This window comes from Tinamus guttatus, unplaced genomic scaffold, assembly GCF_059628265.1.
Source record: "Tinamus guttatus ecotype Peru unplaced genomic scaffold, ASM5962826v1 Tinamus_guttatus_pri_ptg000070l, whole genome shotgun sequence".
In the NCBI taxonomy this organism is placed as follows: Eukaryota; Metazoa; Chordata; class Aves; order Tinamiformes; family Tinamidae; genus Tinamus; species Tinamus guttatus.
The window spans coordinates 213,032-236,564 of NW_028288604.1; positions in this window are offsets into that span (position 1 = coordinate 213,032).

Sequence of the window (23,533 nt, forward strand, 5' to 3'; positions counted from 1 at the left end):
AGCAAAATTAAATAACTTACTGTGAGAAAGTGTGTTTTTTTTATAGCTAACTTAGGGGGGTTGCCTTTATATAATATTTAGCCTTTCCTTCGGGTAACCTTCCTATAACATTCCACCTCCTGGCCTAGGTCCTGCCACCCTCACTGCAAATAATAGGCATGTCACAGATGGTCTTGCTGTTTGCAATTGGCCCATTTCTGGAACAAGATACTGCTCAATATGATGAGCAGAAACACAGATAAGTCCTCAAGTCTTCAGTGTCAAGAAGGCATTGTGGGTATCATATATACATGTGTTACATATGTGATACATATATATTATATACACATATATACACAGAAGTGCACAGAGCTTTCATATTTTATATAAGAGATGCTTAGGCTTTCAATGATATTACCAGCTTCCTAGGCCAATCATTTGTATGAGACTGCATTGAAAAACTTCTTACTTTATGAATCAATCTGACAAGTACAGTTGTAGCTTTGCGTTTCCTGAGCATGTACACAAACTGGAAAGTACTCAAGATTCAGTCTGAGACTGAAATAAGTAACTTCCATTTCCATGGTGATCTTAGACTGAATTATGAATGAGTCCACCTACATGCATATTGTATATTATAGTCCTGTAACGGTTAAAATTGGTAAAATAAAGAAACTGGTATCACATATTTAATTTACGAATGCATCATCCTTCAGTTTCACTACAAAACTTCTTATGTTGAGATGAAAAGCATGAACTACAAGAGGAAAGTGAAAACAACCTCAGAAGTGATTAAAGAAGGAGCTTGGAGGGCATTAGAGGAGGTGTAAACCCGCTTATAACTTCTGTGCAACTAAGGAGCCAAATTCAACTTGGGCTGAAGCACATACCTTCTGCTTGAGGTAAGTTGCATTTTACTTGACCTGTATTGTCTTCCCCTAGCACAGAGTCCTAGAAAAGGCAAAAATCCCACACCTACTAAATACCAAGTCAGCATGAGCTACTCTCCACTGCCACATACAGCACACTGCAAGTTGCAGAGCTGTTTTGTCACCCTCTAATTTGGCCCTTTTATTTCTGAAGTGAGAAAGATAAGGCACTGTGGAGCCATTCTTCTGGGTCACGGGGAAGAGCATTCCCCTGGCAGGGTGCCAGTTCCAAGGTCTGGTCACACCTCTGACTTCTCTGCGTAAATAGTGCAGGAATCCACGTGCTTCCCCTTTATTCTGGGGAGATGAGAGGGCGACGGGATTTGCTGGTGTAAACGAGGAGAGGGATGAAGCATTGTGGCAGTTTGAGCCATTCAGATTCCACTGGCCAACGTTCATCTAAAAATGCTTAACAATCATCTACCAAACACCCTGCATAAAAAAAGAGGGAGAAAAAAAAAGAATGGAAGAGATCAGCTCGGGCTGGCTGGCAGATAATTCTTTCAGCTTCTTCTAATGCCTCTAGTCTACAATGGCTTACTCTTTTTAAAGTATTACAAATCAAGTCACGTGTGTGGCAGTGACAATTCCTCTCTCTTCTGTGATCAAATATATTTGACCGAACATTCGGATCTGCAGCAAAACCTTTGGAACTGAAAACAGAGACTCACTGACTATTTCATATAACACCATGGCCCCTCACAGCTATTAGGTAGACTACAAGGACACATCATCTGTTGTGAAGAAGCTTGTCGTGATTGTCCTGTTATTTACTGCCCATTTTAAAGACTGTGTCAAGACCTGGACAATAATATTGCATGTAAGAGCACTTTACAAGTTTGCATTCTTTTTTTTTTGTTGAAGTTTAGGAATTCTGTTCCAAATCTGACTGTAGTTGTTAAAAGTCTTTATCTCTCTTGCTTTCATATGCAAGAAGAGAGATGTTCCTAGGTAAGACATCATGCATTTCCTTCCGTCTCCTCTGCAAATAACACTATTGGTGGTCTGGTAGGATGAATGCAATATACTTTTCATATTAAGTTGCAGGCTGTGCAACTTAAGGGCCTGATCAAGCTGCTTGTGACATATAAAGGAACTCTTCTTGAGTCAGATGACGAATTACAGCCAAAGTTTTGCTCATCTGGGGAAAAAAAGCAACTGGCTTTCTCCAGTAGATAGCAAACAAATGTTTTTTCATGTTTTTACTGCAAGCAGGTCAACTTTATTATCCAGATCAAGAGATGAATAAGAAAAAGTGGTATCCAAGAAAAAATCTCTCCGCTAAACCAACCACATAATTCACAGTGGACAGGACAGGATCACGTCTGATGAGTCCCACAGGCCACAGGACTTAATTAAACCATCACCCTTCATCATCCATCAGTCAGTATTTTCCAGCAACAACAATGCTACCTGTCCCTTCAAGTCAGAGAAATGTACCTGCCCAGGTAGTAATCACCTCAGCCTCTCTCTTATGGGTTTGCAGGAAAGGTGTGTGGCAGATATGCAAACTAAAACTAAAGAATGTTTTAAATAGCACTAGTCATTTAAAAAAAAAAGTTTCTGAAGAAAATAGACACTTATTATTTACTAGTAACACATATTGTATTTGTACTTATAAGATGTCTATGAAAGCATGATGCACACTCACTTGGCGTTTTGGCATTTTTTAATTCTAAGAAGTCTAAGTTTTAAATCAGGATGCAGGTTGTGTCATGTTCACAGTTTGTCACAACACAGCTCTTGCCTAGCAGTATCCAGGGGGTTCAGACTGTCTGATACCATTGCACAAAAATGCTAAGAGAATCTTCTGCCGTGCTTCCATCTGCAAAGCAACGGTTACCTCATTGTTTTGAGGGTGGGTTTCTCTGTGTTTTTTTCCCTGGGTGGAGTGAATCTAAGGAACAAATGTGCTCTAAATCAATTGCAGCACTAACATGTGACATGAGTGTGTGACGGGGCACACTCTAAATTGTGAGTGGGGAGCAATTATGGACACGCACATGCCGTGACCTTTAAATGGAAGAGCTCATATTTTTCAGATGCTTCATAAAGAGGTAGAGATAAATGATTTCTGTTCTCATATTTACTTGTTTGGTGAACAACTGAAAAAATATAAGGAGAGCAATAAAGAAAAGCCCTTATGGTCAGCTTCACTCTCTTTCTTTAATACCATAAAACAGCGAATCAAGATGAGCCTTACTGCAAAGGGAGAAACATTGCTGTTACATCTGACTTCATATTAATCAATCCATTTAAGGCTAAGGCCCAACAGGCAAAAGGGGAAGTTGTTTACTGTTTCGGGCGTGATATGTGAGGTGGCATGAGGGAAGGAATCTATTCTTTCCTGTTTGCAAGGAGAAAATAATCTGACTCTTGTAAGAGGAAAATGGAGCATTTTTAAATCTGCAAATTGAACTTATCAATGCTGCACTATGTTCTTTTATTTCCGATGCATTGGGTGAGAATCATTCAACTTTGGAGAGATTATCGCTTAAAATGCATTAGCGCTATTTAAGCAAAATCTCTGTGAATTCACAGCTTCCCCTCTGCTTTAGTAATGAGGGGACGCCCAGGGAAGCCCGGGGCTGAGTCCTGCACTCTGTCAGTATCTGGCACTCGTCTCCTAATGAGGAACCTTACAGACTCTCTGCTATTACGGCAGAAGGAAGGAAGTCCTAAAATTGCCAGCAGTAATAAGACATCTCGACCTCTCCAGCTCATGGAAGAGATCTGAACAGCTACATCTTGGTAACATTAAAATATTTTTATTAGGAAGCAAAACTGATAGGAGATGCGTTGAGTTGAGCTGCAGCCTAGAAATGGAGGTTTTTGTGCTTCACTAGCTGAAAACGCCTCAACCTTGCAGTATTTAACTATTCCACACATTTCTATTTGGCCTTCAGGGAAAAATAACTTGCCTTAAAACAGCAGCAGACTTTAATTCTGCCTGCAAAACTGACTTTATAAAAGTGGCACCTTCTTACTCATTTATTTTCCCTAGAGGGTGCATTTTTTCCAGCTTCTTATTCCTGTCAATACTGAGCTGCTGGCAAAATGAAGAGAGCATTATCATGCACCAGACTGGTGCAATTTAAGTAAAATGGCTGTGCAAATATCACAGGCGGCATCATTTGGTGTGGAGTGTTTGCTACTCGGAGAAAGAACCTTTCTGTCCTCCAGCTAGAAAAAGAATTTACGAAGTGTTTGGCTGGATTTGTGTTTGTGGGAAGGCAGCAGAGAAGAAAATAATACAAGAAGGGTGAAAGACAAGTATGTTTCTAACCTGGACCCAGTGGCCCCGTTTTAAGAAAGGATAGCCAGCAAACTGCTGCTATGCCGTTTTTTAGAGAGCGAATTTTGATCTCCCCTTTGAGTTGAGAAATCAAGCCCTCAAAAATGAAGAACTGCCAAAAATTAAAACTTAACATTCAATAAAAACACAATGAATACTATTTTTTTTTAATCACTATCCAAGAGAAAACTTACAGCTCTTTCCAAGCTACTTTGTTCTGCTTTGGAGTCAGAAATCTGACTTAACTGGCTATATTAGTTTTCCTACTGCATGAGAAAAATGTCAAGGAAGCCTGAAGCTGCAAGTCTTAGCAGACATTCCTGCTGAGAATGGATATTAGCTAAAGCATTGTAATCTGTGGCACTCAACAATCCGCACTCAACAACCCACACTCAACAACATCACCTCTTCTGTCATTCAGGTGCAAGACTGAGCAGCTTCGTGTCAGAGCAAATGTTATGACTTTCCAGCCTGCAAACTCACTAGCGTACTGGAGCATAGCCACAGTCCGTTCAATTTGGGAGAGGGCGCCACAGAGAAAAACTTTTTCACATAAGTAGGTTTGGTAGGGGGATTGAGATTATTCTCTTGAATTTAAATTCCCATGTATCATTTCTGCAGTACTTAAATCTTCTCCTGAATCTGGCCCGAAGTGTTTATTTAGAAATGTTAAGATGCAAATTGGCATAAATCTCCCTTAAGTCAATGAAGGGCTCTGAGAAATCGGATCAGGCGGCCGTCGTTGGCTGAATTGGGCAGGGTCTTCTAGCACCAAGCGGATCACCAAGACCTTCAGTTCAGACACGAAGGGCAGGCTGGTCCTAAAAGACCCTCTGCTCATGAGAAAGTTCACCACTGTGGCCCCTGAGAAAGCCCTTTCGCCAGTTGTACAGTGTTTAACCTCAAGAACTGACAGTGAGCGCTACGCAACTGATCGCGGCTAATGTGATGGGGTAGAGGTTGAGAGGCTGCCTTTGAGATAACGACTAGCTATCGTTAGCACATTAAAGTACAGGGGAGAATTCCCCTTCCAGAATGGTTTCTAGTGATCAACAAAGAGGAAAACACAAGATAAAAGGAGCAACATCTTCATTTTTACCTCATTGCATGGCAAGGAAATACATTAATTTCTTCAGACTGAGAAGAAGCAACTTTTTTAAAATACCTTTGAGCTTTGAGAAATACCTAAATAGTTGAAGGGGATCTAAAATGGCCTATCAAAAGAGGTATAGGACATTTTTTAAATATTTTGATTAGTATTTTAGTATCAATATTGAGTACCAGTTTAGCTTTACATTTACTGTTGCATAATCTTGCAAACCTCTCTTCCCATCCTCTGTTGGATTATTAAATCAAAAAAAAGTAAATTTAAGTAAAAATTTAAATTAATAAAAAATTTAATGCAAAAGAAAGGAGGAGTTCTTCTCTAAAATTTAAAACTCCTTCTAAACATGATTCCCTCACAATAATAAAAAAGAGAAAAAATACATACACATAGAGAGAAGGCTTTCATAAAATGAAGCATGCTTCAAAATCAAAATTAGCGATTCTTTTTAAAAAATATAAGCTATTTTTTATGTTTCTAAAGCCAAGAATAAAAGTTTTGTAAAAAAGCAAAAGCGATTGTTTCTTAAAAAAAAAAAAAAAAAAGTCTGTAGGAAATATATTAGACCAATCTAACATAGTAATTTTTTCCACTCACAGAAGCACCTTTGGTTGCGTTTGAGAATGAACACAGCTTGCAGAAGAGATGCAGGTTGTCCTTTGCCTGCCAAAACCCATGTTGCAGCTGAAGCAGGTTCTGCCACATAAACAACTGCTACTTTGGTTCTTTTACTTCTCGCTGTGACAAGAGGAAGGTTATTTGTGCCTTGGTTTGTCCACAAGAAGTTTCCTTCTGCTGTAGTTTTGTTTTGGTTGAAGGCAAAACATATATCGCCTGGCGTAACCAGACCCTCAGAGAAAAAGCTGTTGTTACTTTCTAGGTTCAATTTTCCTCAGTGCCAAGAAAATCTACCTTTGAACTTTATAAAGCGGATAAAATTTTGGCAATGTAAGTGGAACTATAAAGCAAAAAAACATGCTCAGAATAAGTTAGTATGTGCCCTAGTTCAAGAAAATAGAAAATGGGAATGATAAATGGACAGTTAGACAAATAATCTTTCCTGCCATTTTATAAGAGTATGAAATAATTTGCAATATAATGTTCAGAAACATAATTAATATCCATGGCAGCATTTTTTCCACAATGATGACCCAAAAAGTGTATTTGCTGCTGTGAAAGTGAATGCAGTGTGCAATACCTGCACCAAACAAACAGAAGTGCAGGTGCTTTTAAAATAAAATTGCAAGAAAAGCTCAGAAAGGCTTTTGTTTTATTTTTTCCTGGTTCAGACTTGTCTTCTCCAAGAGGGATAGGATTGTTGCTCTGCGGGAATTTATCAGAACGCTGAGTTTGAGATACAGCTTTAGCCTCATAACTCACAAAGAAAAATGACCTCTAATTCAGGAAAACAGTACCATAAGTAGGTCACGTTGGGGCAAAATCAGTGGACCACAGGCAACTGTCTTTTCACCTCTTATATTTTACAGTTTACTATTATACTTGTGTGTTTCTTTTTTATAGTGCTGAAATTATGGTAAGATAGCCTTAGAAATTATTTCCCTGTTATAAGGTTATTTCTCAGCTTTATGTAGTAACCACATGCCATACCCTGTGTGGGGGGAAGATCCTGCAAGTACCAGATTCAGGAACCAGATGCGTTTTATAACTGGCATCTACAGAGTTGAGATGATACAATATAGGAGTCAGGCACAAATGATAAAACAAACTAAACAGCCCTTAGCAGGTTTTTGCCAAAGAAATGCAAATTCCTCGAGCAGAGAAAAAACAAGGATGAGCGATCCCAAACGTGCATCACAAATGAAGAAAATAACTAAATAAAAATAATATATAAATGCATAAAGAAGCTAAATAAAATAAACTACCTTTATTACCTCATGGAAACCAAGATGTAACCTCTTCATTGTTGTCATCCTTGGAAAAGTTACAGTGATTCATTGCAACATGCAAGCCAAAACACTGGTGAGTAGCAGATGCCAGTCTTGTGGGAATAAATGCCTGAGACTGGAGCTGATCATTTCATCCTGTGTGCAGCAAGTTAACTCACTAATAAGAGCAGATGAACTCATATGGATATATATTTTTAAGGAAAAACAACTAGGAAAGTATTAGTTCATTGTTTTCCATTCTAAGCTGTGTAACATCAGTACCTAAACCAGCCTCCTTTACTAGTAGAGGTAACGTACTGAAAGTGCTCAGAACGCTCAGAGGAAGCAGAGAAAGCAAGCTCTGCCATTTCCCAGTTTGGGATCTGGATGCTACCCAACGATTTTGTTTGGAATCAGAAGTAAAATCCCACATCTGGTATGCTAGCAAACTTATGAGATCTTCTGCCTCATAAAAATATGTGATCCCGAGAAAGCCAGGAAAAAATCTCCCTATATTTCAGGTTCAGGATATTTTTTCATTAATTTGAAGATGTAGGAGTTTTCTTTCACTGCCTATTCATGAAAGTGAGAAAGGGGAGGGGAGATGTATTGAAGAAACTTTATCACTTCTAAGTCATGCACTGCATCCACTACTAACAGAAAATTTCAAAGGCTATCTGGCCCAAAGCAGTACATCTCAAAGTTTTCACAAGACTTTTGAAGGGATCCAGGCATCTTACCATTGCTTACAGTCTCTAGGATGCATAGATGCATCCATTGCACTCAGAAAATGTGAAGTTCTTTTGTCCATGACAGTCAGGTAGTCTCCTATCACAAGTTCCCCAAGAAGCCGTGACAGTCATTGCACATGTCAAGCACACATCTCTTTGTCTCTTCATCTGCATGTTCCAGACTATTAGCATGTTCCTGGCTATTAGGGAATTCTGCCTTTCCCAATTCTTTTTCTTTTTTTTGCCTTTCTCACTCCGATTCGATGTGCTTTTGAAAAGGAGTGGTGGTTTTGCTTTGAATTCCCCTTGTCATAGTTCAAAAGAGCCCAGTCCATTCACTAAATTTGGCTTGCAGACACTCTCTAGGTCTTTCAAAGATCTCAGGTTCTTTTCATGAACCATCTGCTTGCAAAGCTCCAAGAACCTGTGGTAAGTTTGTTTAGATACCTTCCTGCTTTTCCAGAGGTGTAGAAATGATTGACCTGGGCCAAGATGAAAACTGAAGCTTTCTGCCCAGCCAGTAACTTGCATGTCCCAATCAGAGAAACTGCTGTACTCCAGTCCAGCTGGCCATTTGCATGCTCAGAAGTTATTCTTTTCCTTTTCTTCTTTTCTTTGTCTCCAGATGTACCTCCCATAGAGCTTACATTTCCTATTTTTGCTTTCTTTCCCTGTTTCAGTTGTGATTCCCTCGATCCTTGGGTTCCTGGTTTTACTTAGTTGATAAAATTCTGCAGCATCCAAAATGTGCAATGCTCTTTGGATCATTTCCATATATCATGAGGTTGAAAAAGGGGTTTGAATTGTCTGTTTGATTAGGTTTTGCTTTGTTTTGTTTTTGGCAAGGTAGGGGAGTGGTTTTTATTATTATTATTTTCTTCTGCTTTACTCAGAGATTCAAGGACTGCAGTCCTTTTTCAGACTTCTCCCAGCACACTTTGAAATGTCAAAATGTCACTTGCTTAGATATACCAGGTTGACTGCCACAATATTGCTTGTTGTGTCTTCCAATTATGATAAAATTTGACTGCTACCTTGATAATGATGCTGATGAAATTCCCATGAATGGGAATAAATTATTGTCACAAAAATTACAGCATGATACTAAATAAGCCCAGCTGTTTACAATCATACCTCTTCAGTGTGTTGCAGAGTTTCCATTTCTAATTTTTATCCAGATAGTATGGATAAGAATTGTAATGAAGAAATGGGTTTCAGCATTCTGTATGGAGAATCTCTTGTATTATGATTGCTGGCATGAGTTGAAGAATCTCACTGGCATATTTTAATTACTGCTGAAGGAGCTTAGTAGACAAGTTCGTGCTTTGTTAACTTCAGTTTCCTCTGAAATGTCAGCACCATATACACAGCTACAGAGAGCTAAGATAAAGTGGACCATTGAAGATGTCTTATGAGCTAGGGACTACCCCAAATATCATACAGTATCTCCATTCCAACCGCACTTCCCCATCTCTATCACCTTCCAATACTGTACCCTGGGACGGGAATCTCAGATGGCTGACTTCCGGTGGCCATCAGATGGCCATCTTTCTCCAACCTCTTGGGAAAAGAGCTTTCAGAAGACATAGTAAACATAAGACATGAGAATAATAGATAGTATACTCGTTTGCTTTTAAGCCACTGACCGAAGGGGACCTAAGGGTCCTCAATTACTCTCAATGACTTATATATGTAGTCTTCAAAATTCATGTTTTGAAAGTCACCTTCAGTTCACCTTCTGAGCAAGTAGTTAAATTTGTTTCCACAGTTCAATAATTAGATTCACATAGCCACAGATTTCACTTTGTTTAGTAGTTTTTGACTCAAGAGCCCAGGCCCTCCACACAGCTCCAGTAAACAAGCTGAGATCAGGGAAGCTCCAGGGAAATTGCTGGTGAACGAATTGGCAATACTTCTGGCCTCTCCCAGATCACCCTATCCCTTGTATATTGCTTCATACTGTTGTAAATCAAGTCCATAATGCAAACTACCCAAACAAACGCTGTATATTCCGCACCCTTTGGGCGGCAGATCTGCCTCAGTTCTCACTCAGCAAGAGGCGCTAGGAACCTGCATTCCCTCTGCATCGAAAGAGCTGAACATGGAAGAGACATCCCTGCTTCTGCAATCACCAAAAGTCAGAAACGAATCTTTGGCAAGGAGCAAATCCTTGCATAAGATACAGTGCCAGCACATTTGTTTGCTGAACAGACTAGAGGTGCTCAAAACATTAACAAAAACCCCACTGTGGAAAACTTGCCAGGTTCATTTTTCATAATAAACTTGCAGACCAGGCCAAATCTGTCAGAAGATTTACTTATGTTTGAAATTTTTCAGGCAGAGCCATTGAGTATAGTTACATGTAACTGAAGAAACGAAAGGATTTGAGTAATTTTAGCATAAGGTACTATCAAACTTTTCTATGCCAATGATCCTACTTTCTCAGCTGAAAGCAAAACCTGATGCAAAAAGAAACATAGTTAAACCAGATGAGACGAATCTGTATTGTAAAAGTCCGAAGGAAAAGTACAAAGATAGGTCATATCAGCATGTGCATACACTTGGTGAGGACAGGATAAACCCTCTTGATTAATCCAAGTTGATCTCAATGCTTTATATTTCTTTGTCATCTAAACCAACTTTGCAAAGGATATAATTTGGTATTGGGGAAAGGCCTTGGCATAGTTTACTGCTTCTTGCAAATGTCAAATAAGCAACTGGGCGATGTACGTTTCTACACCTGAGTTTAACAAAAGTCAAAACAAAAACAGATTAAAACAAAGCAATGCAGAAGAAAAACCTACCCATCAGGGACTTGAAACACACTGATTCAAACTCTGCAGTTTGTCAAAATATTTTAAAGAAGCTAAGAATAAAGAAAACACAGAACTTAACTATTAGAACTGGAACAAACTGTAATCACGTGCCTTTGACCTTTTTAAGATCATGAATCTATTTATGTCATGGAGGTTGTTTGGTTTTGAAGTATGTTTTGGTGTTCAGTGTCTAGAATCCCTGTATTTTGCATGAAAACTATGCATTGTCATATTAAGTATGGGGTAGCAATGAAAAGAAATAAGAGGGAGATAGAATGGCAAATGAGAATTATGGGAGGTTTTGTTGCCTTTTAAAAAAACTTACTGCTTGTTTTTCTACCAAGTCTCACTGACTTGTTAACTGTTTAGGTTGCCTCAAGGGTGTCATCAATTAATTGAACTCTGGCCTTCAGGAATTTGATTGATAGGCAGGTGATTGAAACACAGACTGTGTCTCACCATTAATTACCCTTCCTGTAATGCTGGCTATTACTCAGCACCCCAGAAGAACTGCAGTGGTGATAGAAGGGTTGGTTTGATGTCTGGAGGTGTTTGTGTTATTCTCAAACTATGCTCTGAAAGCTTTAGAGTTGAGAACATGGAAAGAGCAGTAAGTATATGCAGAAGGTCCCCCTCTTAGAAGACAGCCTGTCCTTCCCTGCCCAAACAGCAGCTACATAGTTTATAATACTCTGGAGCGCCTACGATTCCTATTGAGACTTTAATACTCTCTTTTCAAGGATTAAGTCTCCTTTTAAGTCTTGGCTAAGTAATAATAATCATAAATTAGGCATGCAATAATCCCAGTAGGTGGGATTATCATCCCTTCCTCGCTACTGCTTCACAGAGAAGTGCAAAAAAGACACATAATTTGTCCTACTGTTAGAAAGAGAGTCTGTAGCTGGACTGGAATATTATTATTTATATTGCAATACCTGCACAGAGGCCACAGTATTACTGAGCGAGGCACTGTGAAGAGAAGCACTCAACTTCATATCCCACACTGAACTGCAGCTTGAAATTGTTGTATTAAATATTGTGCCACCCCTAGAGACAGAGCAGAATAGCTTGCATCAGGTAGAGACGTGTTACCGGTAACAGCTGCATACAGAATTGCCTCTTTTAGTTATCTCAGATATGTCTTAACAGCTCTGCAAGTCACAAAAAATGTTGACTAGCAGAATAGGAAGAGCGGATGGATGCTGCTTCCAAGGATAGACTTTGTTTCTTGGGAAGTGTAGCATCTGTGGCTTTAAGAAAGCTATCTCCAATAAATATTTGTATTTTGAATTACTTCATGTCACCTACAAATGCCAAATGGCCTGCAGTGGAAGGTCAAACTCTACACTGCTCTGTAAACCCTAGGGATCCTGAACAAGAAAACACTGTTCCACCCTCTTTCAGCTGTTCTATTGCTCTCCGCTTGCTTGTCTTACCTGTCCCACATGTCAAGATTATTCAGATGCATATAAAAGAGATCCCCTTTCTTCTGTGTGCACAAAATAGTGTCTACATTTATATGAATATATCAAACATTAATTTATTAACTATTCAAACAGTCAATAGATTCAACAGCCTATACTGTTAAATGACTAGAATGGTCCCACACATGGTTTCAGCCTATGCTCTGTAGAACTGGGAGTCAGCATAAGCCAGACATCATTCCCAGCAGAATATCTGGGTTCGGAAATTAAGAGTTAATAATATGGCTGTGGATGCTCTGTGCCAGCTGGCCTTGTAGCCAGGGAATGGTCCTAGGAACACTGAAATTACTAGTGTAGGTATAGCCAGTGAAGACAGTCTTCATACAAGCCCCACCACAAATGAAAATGGGTGGAGTAGAATGTGTTACTCTAAAAATATGCTTTTTCTAATGAAGAAAACCAGGAAGATGCCAGTGTCTAACCCTGCACTCTTTGCTTCTATGCTGCTTGTATTAACAAGCCGAACCACTTCTATGCTTCCAGTTTTCATCTTGGACAAGCTGTTGGTATTGCAAAAGTCTGTAAAAATGAGAATGTTGTGACACAGCACACATATAAAAAGTCAGGATTCTTATCACTTAACCCACTTCAGGCATGTTTATGATTGATTATATGGGACTAACAAGACCATAAGGTAGCATTGCTTCTTAACACCTCCAGTAGTGTTGCCACTTTATTCCTACTGTTCCTCAAATACTGGACTCTGTCATCCTGATTGAGGTTGACAAAGTGGTGCTATCACCACACTGTTCTTCTCAAGCCAGGACTGGGATAAACTCTTACCAGTTCCCTTTGACACTGGATGGTGTAGACATTGCAAAGGTGCTCTCCAAAATTCTCCATATTGCAAACATTTTTTTACATGTTATCTGCTCCAAAACAGTAAAGCATCCTGTGTTTTAAAATAATGGCAGCAAAAACTATGTTACTTAAATCATTAAGCGTCTAATTTTATTAATTCAAGTAAGGAAGAATGCTTTTCCTCGCTACAAGAAAGCATTTTTATAATAGATAAATACTGACATGAAGTCAAATTTCCACACACTGAACAGTAAATATAGCACTGCAGAGCTGACTGGTTTCCTTAATTTCTTCCAGACATACTAACTTTGGGGTAAAAAAATGGGAGAAATAGAAAAGTGGGTTACAAAGGAGTGGCTTAGATCATTTCTGGGGAGTAATAGAAGAGTTCCACACATATACATAGCTTTATTGAATGTCGTAGAGAAAAATAACATACGCTGTGGACTAAGGAAAGAAAGATCATGAACTCTCACTGCTTCTAGACAAAAGCAAGTCCAAGATCCACTTTTTTTAAAGGAGAAAACATGATGTTACAATTCAGGAAGAAAATTTCATCTTCCTTTTCTCTTTCCCCTAGCCTTTGCAGAAAGGACTATTTACAATAGCATCAACTCCCAAATCTCCAAATATTAAAGGGATTCTAACAGTCAAACCAAGACAGGAACAATACATTTGTCACCACAGACTCACTATGCAGGGAAACATTTGACTTATGAAAATTATTGATACCAACATTTGATTTTATGGTTGGGTGTTGCTGATGTGAGTGAGAGGGCAGCAGTCTTCTCCCCCTCTTTGTTTTTTCTGTATACAAGGGCTTTCTGAAAGTTTATGATGTCACCTTTAACCCGAGTTATAAATACACAACACTGAGATCGCAGGACACATTAATTTCCTGCTCTGGCACTAAACATTTAGAAAAGAAAAATGCATGAGATATAAGATATGCATATAGAAATCTGATTCATTCCTGATTTAAATCCTTTCGGTTCTAAATTTCTTCTACTATATTTGCAAACACAGAACGTTTATTAGTAACACAGCAAAAATGGAAGACAACATTCATGTAAACTTCTCAGTATCTATACAGTTGCTTACAGCAAAAAGTGCTCTAAATTCTCAAAATAGGTAGTAACACACATGTAAAGGTTGTATACTGCAAACATTTCGGCATTTATATTAGGTAGAAATAAGGTAGAAAGAGATAATGATTATTCTCACTTTTATCTAATTTCTCTCCTTTTGTTTACTTGTGTGTACCTGAGATGATACATTTTGTTTAGATAAAATTAAATGTTTTATTCAGTGTGATTTTTTTTGAGTTTCCTTTTGGAGAAAATCATGAAATAACAGCAAAGCTACAATTTTCCATTTATTTACACAGCCCTAATCATTGCACCTAAGTGCTTGCAGGATTGGAGCCCACCTAAGAGAGTGCATGAAATGATTCAAGGATCATTAGTATCTGAGTTCCCACTTCTCACTGAGGGTCCCAGCAGGTCTGGGAGTCTCTTGATTTTTCAAATGCTCTGAGAAGGAGAGTGAGTGGTGTTGGTCAAAATTTTATACTAATGACATTTTCCAATGCGCAAATTAAGAAGGTTTTTACTTTCTGAAAGCCAGCACTAGAAAGTATTTGCTTTAAGGATGCCCGTATCTGCTCCAGATGCAAAGTATAACAGATTTTGTTTTCTTCTGTACTCCCAGATTTTTCATTGTTAGAAATTAACTTCAGAAAATATGATAGAAAAAGAGTCACTGATAAATTCTCCATTTGATTTTTTTGTTTGTTTTTTAAGTTTACCTTTTTTACAGTTTCCTTGTCTCTGTTATGAGATATTCATTCACATTGTCTGCATTTCTAGTCTGTGCACATTTTTCTCATCTTGGGAGATTGCTGAAGTTGATTTAAAACACAAAATAGAAATGGACTTTGATTTTTCTTAAGTGTTTGCTTCGTAGCCTGTCAGCAAACTCCTCTGGCATAATAGCTTCACTTTGCATCAGTAACTATTTCATGCTGGTGATGAACATCTTGTAGTGGCCACAGAGAGCTTGTAAGATACTAGGAGAGCAGATTGTCAAATATATTTAAAGGTAAGAAGTCATATAAAGCAATCTTAAGTTTAGTCTTCTGTTTTGGAGATAATGTCTTATGCTAGATTGATTACATACAGCCTGAGAAGCGTGGCTCATGCCTTCACTCTTGCTGTGTGCTGAAAGATAAAAATCCCATTTGCTGTATTTTATATTGGTGGTCTTTGACACTGGTAATGCAGATCTGTATGTTCCTTGTAAATCACAGATATAATGACTGCCAGATAACAACTCACTTAACTGCTAAATGAAGTGTTTCTTAGCTGGAGACTGAGCTATGCCATGTTCGTGATCTAGTGACTTACAGCACAGGGCACTGGGTAAGTCACTCATTTGTATTCTCATTAAAATATACATTCAGAACTCTGGTGTTGTAGTCATCATCTAACATGGTGTATTAGATGTATCTTGTATTCTAGTCGATTTTTTGTTTGTCTGTTTGTTCATATTCTTCATAATCCTCAGCATGGTATCCAAGCACTCAGTGCACATCCAAACTGCAGTATCCACCTAGAATTTAGAGACTAGCATGAAACTACTTTCCCTCTGAGAAATTCCTGTTTAGTAGGTAGGACTGCCAGCAAGCCAAGTGGGTCAGCAGTCACATCTGAGTCCATGGCTGTTACCACTTAGAGTACAAGGAGCTGAATGTGTTGTCCTCCAATAGTAAAAGGGTAGCCACAACTCCTCTGAAAGATGCCCTTCTGCCCTCTGTCCTCCCTCATAAAGTTTTTTGATGTCTAAAGCCCCTACGAGACCTATGTATTACTCCCAGGTACTTCTATAGCACTAATATGCACCTATATGATACTCTTAATTAAAGTTCTCTTTTCTCAGATCTGTTTTGTTAATTATTTTAATGACTTATTCAGTCCTGTAGTACCAGCTGTTCTTAAATACAGGTGCCCATCTTTGCCCAGGCCTTCACACACTGCTCTTGCTAGCGAGGTTGCTTACAGGCCCCAGCACATTAATCGCAATACACAGGCTGCTGTGATGTACTTTCCAGGTCCTTATTCAGACAACGCCAGGATAATACTTGCTTTTTGTCCTTCCCCAAGTACCCTTTGCATCTCTCCTTCTGGGATTCCCCCTAATTTCCCCACTGGCTTAAAAAAGTGCTTTAACAAGTGCAACTAGCAGGCCAAATGTGTGGGGGAAAAGAGTCATGCCTTATGGCAGCATTTTCTTTCTCTTGACATCTTATTTCTGATTGCTGAGGGAGAAAAGAAAGGACGACATCTAACTCAAAGTTCATACTCTGGCTGACGTGTTGATATTTCCCTATGGCATCAGATTTTCGCAGAAAGTCCGTTCTTGGTAGCTAGTAACACAGAGACCAAAATCATCACTTGCAGTAGGGGCTTCAAGTAAAACTGCATCACCAGCTTGTTTTAGGGGCTCTCATCCTGACAACCCCCAGCACTGCCAAGGTCTAAGCCAGGCTGAAGAAATCCAGCCAGCACCCCGCATGCCTCCTGCAAGGCCAGACCTCCCTTGTGTCCAGGACTCCTTCTAGCTGCTGGACTGTCTCCCACCATGTGCCTCTGCAACACCAATTTTGCTTAAATTTACCTCTCAAGCACACACAGCCACTTTCACTGTCCTTTACTATGGTGACATCTCCCTCGTCGGTCTCTCCTGCCGCCCACCTTCCACAGCCATCCCTTTGTCTGCATGCACTTCCTTGCACAGACCTCTGCAGATGTGGCGGCCTCCAGAGAGAGACACATGATTGCCGCCATCTCCTGAGAGAGACATGAAGGTCTCCTCAGAAAGACCCAAACGACCTCAGCACCACCGTCTCCTCAGAGAGACCTCAACACCACCAGTGTCTCCTGTGACTGTCAGGTCACAGAGAGGCCTGGCGCACTCCTGTGTCACCCTGCGCCATCCTGTGCCCAGCTCTGCACTCAGTGGCACTGCTCAAGTTGGGGCAGAGCAACCATCTGGCAAAATTTATGGCCAGACCCAAATCTGCAAGCGTGCACATTTCAGGAGATTATCTGAAACTTTGCTTAAAGCGTCACACATGGAACTACGCAAAACTTGGCAGTGGCGGGTTATGTAATATATAGTCATCCATCTGCCGGCGCTGCAGAAAGCGCTTACTCAGATGTCTGCCGGGCCGCGGGTGGAGACTGCTCTACCCAGAGGCTGGCTATTAAAAACAGAGCTATTACTTATTGACAGTGACAACAAACCAGTAAAATCTCTCTGAACCTCCTTTTTTTCTGGTTGCCAAGCCTATCGTGATCACGGGGAAGGGGGGTCCGCCAGCCGACTGCAGTAATGAAGCCTGTCTAAATGGGTTTCTTTGTACGTCTTCATCTGCTGCCAGTATCACTTGGAATGAAAGCATGGGCCTGGACATGTTAGACCTATCCATAACATTTCACAAAGGGATTCCCAGACAGGAGTTCTCCTTGTGCTGTCTGAAGCTCTTGGGAACTGCTTTCCCAAATTGTGCACATATGCCAAGGGAGGCTGACAGTCTGGAGAGCGCTCTCAGCATCGTCCGGGCTCCGTGTCTTTTCCCTGCTCGAGCCCAGCCCCTGAGGCAAAATGGACAAATATTTATTTCCCTTCGATCCTTTGGTGGGAGTGTTTAGGCCCAGAAGGTGACAGACGGACAAGTTTGTTTTTTAAAACACCGAGATGTTTACAGAAGAAACATAACTCCTCATCTTAAGCTGAATATTTTTAAACAAGGTTGTCATAATGTCACGTCTGCCAGTGGTTTACTGAGGAAGCAGCACTGGGGGGAAAAAAGCTTGTAACACTGTACCTACCTATAATGGGAACAGTTTAAAGTAAACAGAGTTTTTCATCAGTGCTACACTAAGAGCTGGAACAATAAATAGAGATAGGAGGTAGCCTCACACTTCAAATAATTTGTGGAAACCTACTTCTACAAACTCAGCCTGTTTCGTATTTGTGCAGTTGCTGACCATAAGGACAGCCATAACCCTTGCTGTGTCTTGGACAAGTGCCGTGCTAATCACTCTTCACATCATCTCCAGCCTCAGTAACTAAAATCAGTTGACACTGCACAAGTGTCCAAACAGCAATGGATTTCTTCAGCTTTCAGGGCAGCCTGGTCACTTTGATTGGCAGGTCGGCATACCAACTGTCTGCTTGGGTGGCAAAGAGCAACTTATTTCTGTACTTTTTGAAAGGACAAGAAAAGGTAGTCTGAGGTTTTTCTTAAGAACACATCTTAAACATAGGTGAGAAGATACAACAAACTGGAGTTCTGTTCTACAGGACTTTAGGGAAATAAGATGCTTATAGCTGAGCATATAGATCTAAAGATTGGAAAATGAACAGTCACTGAATCATCAACCTTTTGCTGTTAATAGTATTAAGATTTTCTCTGAAGATGTGAGATTACTCATTTATTTTCTGATCTTGACAATAGGAGTCACCATTCACTTTGAAATCACAGATATGACAGTGATATTTGAAAGCAAAACCTATAGCTAGCAATGCTTGTGGAAGAAAACACCATCATTTCTGGTGATTTTCTCTATTCCTTTACGTTTGCTACACTGGATATGGTTTCAAAAGATTATATGTGAAATTCCTCTTCACATCACCACCATTCTTGAAAATACACTGAACCCAATTAATTCCTGATAAAATATGACTTAATTTGCACTGGGCAACAGTTGCTTCACTAGCTTTGGAATCAGTCACCAAATAACTGGAAGAGATTATGCAAAATCTACAGGAAGGATTTTTCCAAGTCCTTCCTCCAAGAGGATTTCCCTGCTGACATTTCCCATCTTTGGTAATGCATTTATTCCCAGAAAAGAATATGTATAAGCGGAGCAGATTTTCTGGATTGCTTGTAAGGTCCTGTCCATATACATGGAGGTTATACGGCTAAGTGTGACTTTATGACACCCCCTATGCATGCCTGGTTCCTGGCAATGCCATCCACAAAGATCCCAGCTCTTCAAGTCTCCTGTTGTTGCTGGGCAGGAAAGTTCTCACCTGTATTTACAGGGAGATACAAAACCTACAGCTAGATTTGTAAGGATTTGTCCCTTACCCCATACCTAGCCTACCTTTTCCTCCTATCTATTTCTAATATGTGCTGATGACCTGTTTAAACAGTGGCAATAAGTGGCAGTATCTAACAGAAACAACAGTGACTAACAGACTTTTGGCACATTCCGGAGGCAGCTCTTGAAGGGCTGGGGAATGCAGATCCATTTGAACCACCAGCTCAAGCTCAGGAAGTCTTGGAAGGGCAGAGGGTAATATTATCTTGCCATGTGTCACTAAAAATCTATATCCCTAAGAGTCTGATTCTTGGCACTTACGGGATCGTAAATATTATCATTATTTTTTAAACCAATGTTATTATTGGAAAGACATTAATAATTTGAAAATAAGATTAGTGTTGAAAAGACTTCTTTGATTTTGGCTTTTGTGGGCATTAAATCTGGACAGACTATTCCTGGACAACTATTTCTGATGGAATTTTATTTTCATTTTTTCCTCTATTTACACTGTGATCTATTCCAGTATACACAATGCAGAACTGACTTTGCCTTGGGATATCATCTACATTCTTTTACATTCAAAAGATTTCAGAGAAAGTAAGTTAGAAAACTCCTATTGGATAAATACACCGAGCTCAATACCGTTTGCCGAGAAAATTTTGCATGTTTCAGTGGTTATGGCCATCACAACCAACAGAAATGTGTAACAGGTGTATGAAATACATAGGTAATTCTATCAATTACTTCATAATTCCTGGAACTGAATTTAAGAGACTATTTCATCATTTTATAAAAATGTCCAAGACTATTTCATCGTTTTATAAAAATGTCCCTAGGTAGCTTTATAATCAATTTCTAGTTCCTTACTTCAGAAGTGGCTTGTTCCAAATGACCTATGCATAACAGCTTTACTTAATAAAATAAAAAAAAACATGGAGAAATAAGTACTAGTTCCACTACCTTTCACTGTTTTTTATCTTCAAAAAATAATCTTGAGATGTATGGCCTCCCAGATCCATGCAGTAAAAGTAGACCAGACACCTACAAATTCTACAGACAAAAGGTAATAAAATAAAAACAAATATAGCAGATTGTGATTTTTTTTGATGGCACACACGCTTATATGTTTTGTAACACAGGTGAAAGGGCTATTTTAAAAGATTAATGAACCTCATGGTGAAACCAGTGCATATATATCATCAAGACTAGTTGCTCACCCAAATAAAGCTTTTCATATTTTCTTACAGAGCATGAAAAGAAGCACAGCAAGTAAAGTCACAGGAGTAGATATCACATACAGAACTTCAGAAAAGAAGTGGGTGTCTGCCAGAAGCTTGTAGATATAAATTAATCATATCTGTTGAATTTTTTTCTTTGTTTTCTGAATGGAACTTGGAACTGGAAGGCAAATCAAAGGTATATTACTATATCTGTCAGAACTCAGAGAGTATTGTCCTTGAGGGGCATAGCTGGCAATCCTATTTTTCTCTCCTCTTCTAAATAGGAGCCTCTGCTGACTGGAAAGCCTCCAGTTCTATAAATCTATTCTGACACAAACATGTCGATCAGAAACTAAAAGTGAATGCATCTATGATTCTTTCTTGTCTTCCTTCTTCTCCAAGACATCTCAGGTGTGCTTTCTGCAATTCATAAAGAGAGAAAGGAGAAAACACAGTTTGCAGGATAGTGGGGCTAGGGAGATCTGGAAAATATCATTTATAACCTGCTGTATCATCAACAGTCAGAGTTCTGTCTCAGAAAATTTCTGATAGCATATTGATAAATCTATCAATATCTATACTTGACAGAATTGCTAGAATCTTAATAAAAAAAAGACTTGTTTAAAAAAAAAGTTACTCTGTTGCCAGAGTCTAAAATGAGTTTGCTGAAGAAAGGGAATCTTTTGTGGCAATTTTAAGGATATTCAGAAGGAAGAGTATTTGTAAAGCAGTTCCCCTCAACCAGTGCAATTAATCCTAGAAGACTGGAACTGCATGAAGGGCAGGCAGACAATTCATCAATGGATGCAAAGACTCTGAAAATCAGGAAAAAATACTCATCATTTTTAGTTCCAAGATGAGAGCAGATAAAAGCTCTGATGAAGCTTTAGTGGCATGAAGTCATGCAGGAAGTCCCTTCATATCAGAGTGGGTCAGGCCACCGTCACGGCCCCTGAAGAAGGGAAGGAGGCAGCTAGGCAGGAGGAGGTGAGGTAGCAATGTGCTGGCCAGCAGTCCCCACAGCCTGCTTGGTAACCACAGAAGTGCGCTGCTCTTGGCAACAACCTTTTTCCAATACTAACTTAAAATAAAATATTTGGCTTGCATCAGGCCAATAATGTGTTGGGTGCTTTCTATAAATAGCAAGATGTGGGACCTGCCCCAAGCAGCTCAATATCTAAGATGTCAAACAGTAGATTAAGGGAGGGGAAGAGGGATAAAACCTTTTAAAAAATAGTATCAGCTACTTTGGCGTGCTATCTAACCACTATTATCTGGGAATTTCTTGCTCAGAGGCATGTTCAGCGTGAGAGCGAGCCAAGCCTGAGCACCCGGAGGGCAGCGCAGGCATAGTTTGAACAGCTGCACAATCTACTGAGAGCGGCAATTCGTTCTGACATCTCCCGGGGACTGAAGCAATTCTGTGGAAGGAGCCTGAAGAGCTGCCTTGTCTTTCCCCCTTGCTCCTGTCTGACCACACAAACTCAGGGAGATCACCCACACACGGCCAGTGAGGTGCGTAGGGTGTCTGCGCTTACTTTCTCCCCCTCTCCCTCCACGACGTATACACTGATGCCAGAAATCATGCCAATTAAGTGCAAAGTCTTCATTCCTCTCACTCAGAGGCCATGGACATTTGTAAGGCACCATCTTCATGTGATTATGATGCTTTTATGGGAGATGGAAACCTCTACTCAGAAAGGTTGAGGAGGACATTCAACCTTCCCACTAAATTTTCTTCTTCATGGACTAGCTGTCACACTTGAATATTACCAAAGGGAGTGGCAGATGCTGCCTAGCGTTTTCAGCGACTGGGTTGGGGGTTCTTTGTGTGAGAGAATACCAAGCATGGGAACAGGCCTAGGTAGCCCCTGGCACCTCTGAACCAAAGGCTGTTTTCTGATGAAGGGAAATTTAGCCCCTGAGCATCATGTCCCTGAATTTCTGAACCTAGCTATGGGGACTCCGTTTCTTTTTTACATCAGGCATTTAATTTATAGATACTTAAGTATTTTATCATATCTAGTCCTTAAATAATAGCTTTTCTGAGCAAAGTAATTGAAAGCTGCATCCATATATTGTAAGCAAAATTCTGGACCTCTTCATCTCTTGCAAGCAGATCTTCCTTCCTTCTCCTGTCTTAATTTAAGAAAGTTTTACTGACTGCTTTTAAAGAAACTCTACCTTCCAGGCTATATCTCCCAGGCTATACTTAACAATTAGGTACATGGAAGATACTAAAAGTCTCCATAGACATGGATGACACTGTTTAAATGTAGACAAGTTCTGAGGTACTTGTCAGGAACAGTTGATTTATAGTTTTAATTTTGAATATATTTTCTAACTGTTCTTCAGATCAGTCTAGATGGCAAATTTTGTTCCATAAAGCAATTCTTTTTACTATATTTAATGCTAGCCATTTTCAACATTTCAGTCTGAAACCCATGGGGAACATTTTGAGGTTTTGCTTGTTATTTCTTTAAGGAGCACAATCAAAAAAATCTCCTTTGGCTAAGACTATGTGTAAAAGATCTGAGGATAGCTAGGACTGTTTTTATTGATACTATTATTATTGCTGAAAAATCCAAGCAAATGAGAATATTAAGACAGAACTGTGATTAATATTTTGTAGTGGATTCTGGAGAAAGCTATAATATATCTCTGCCCTGGGTTTGCAGATTTCTAGAATCTTCTTGTCTTCAGAAATAGAAAATAAACTCTAAATATGAAACTTCAGTGGTTTCAAGAGCAGGATTAATAAAGCTAAAAAGTTATGCCTGCTAAGCATACCATTAGAAGAATTCTGTCATATTCAAAGTATGTTTTTTCTTTTGCTTGGCCAGTAGCGTGAATGGCGATGAAATGTATTATGAATTTATCATCTATAGATTTCGTGGATAGACACATCTGACTGCACCATTTCTTCTTACCTTTTCCTAGATTTCCATTCTCATGGGCATGGGTATCAAATGCTTCAGATGTTATTAAATTTTGCACAGGCTGGTGGTTAATGAGCTTTAGAAGTTGTGAAGCTCAACAACACTGTATTTCTAGGTGCTCTTAAAAATATCATCTACCTCCTGTAGTTAGTGATGTTGTGGTAAGGATTCAAAGAAAAACAATATGAGCTCTGATGTGTGCTACTTAAAAAGAGTATGCTATTTAAAAAGAATA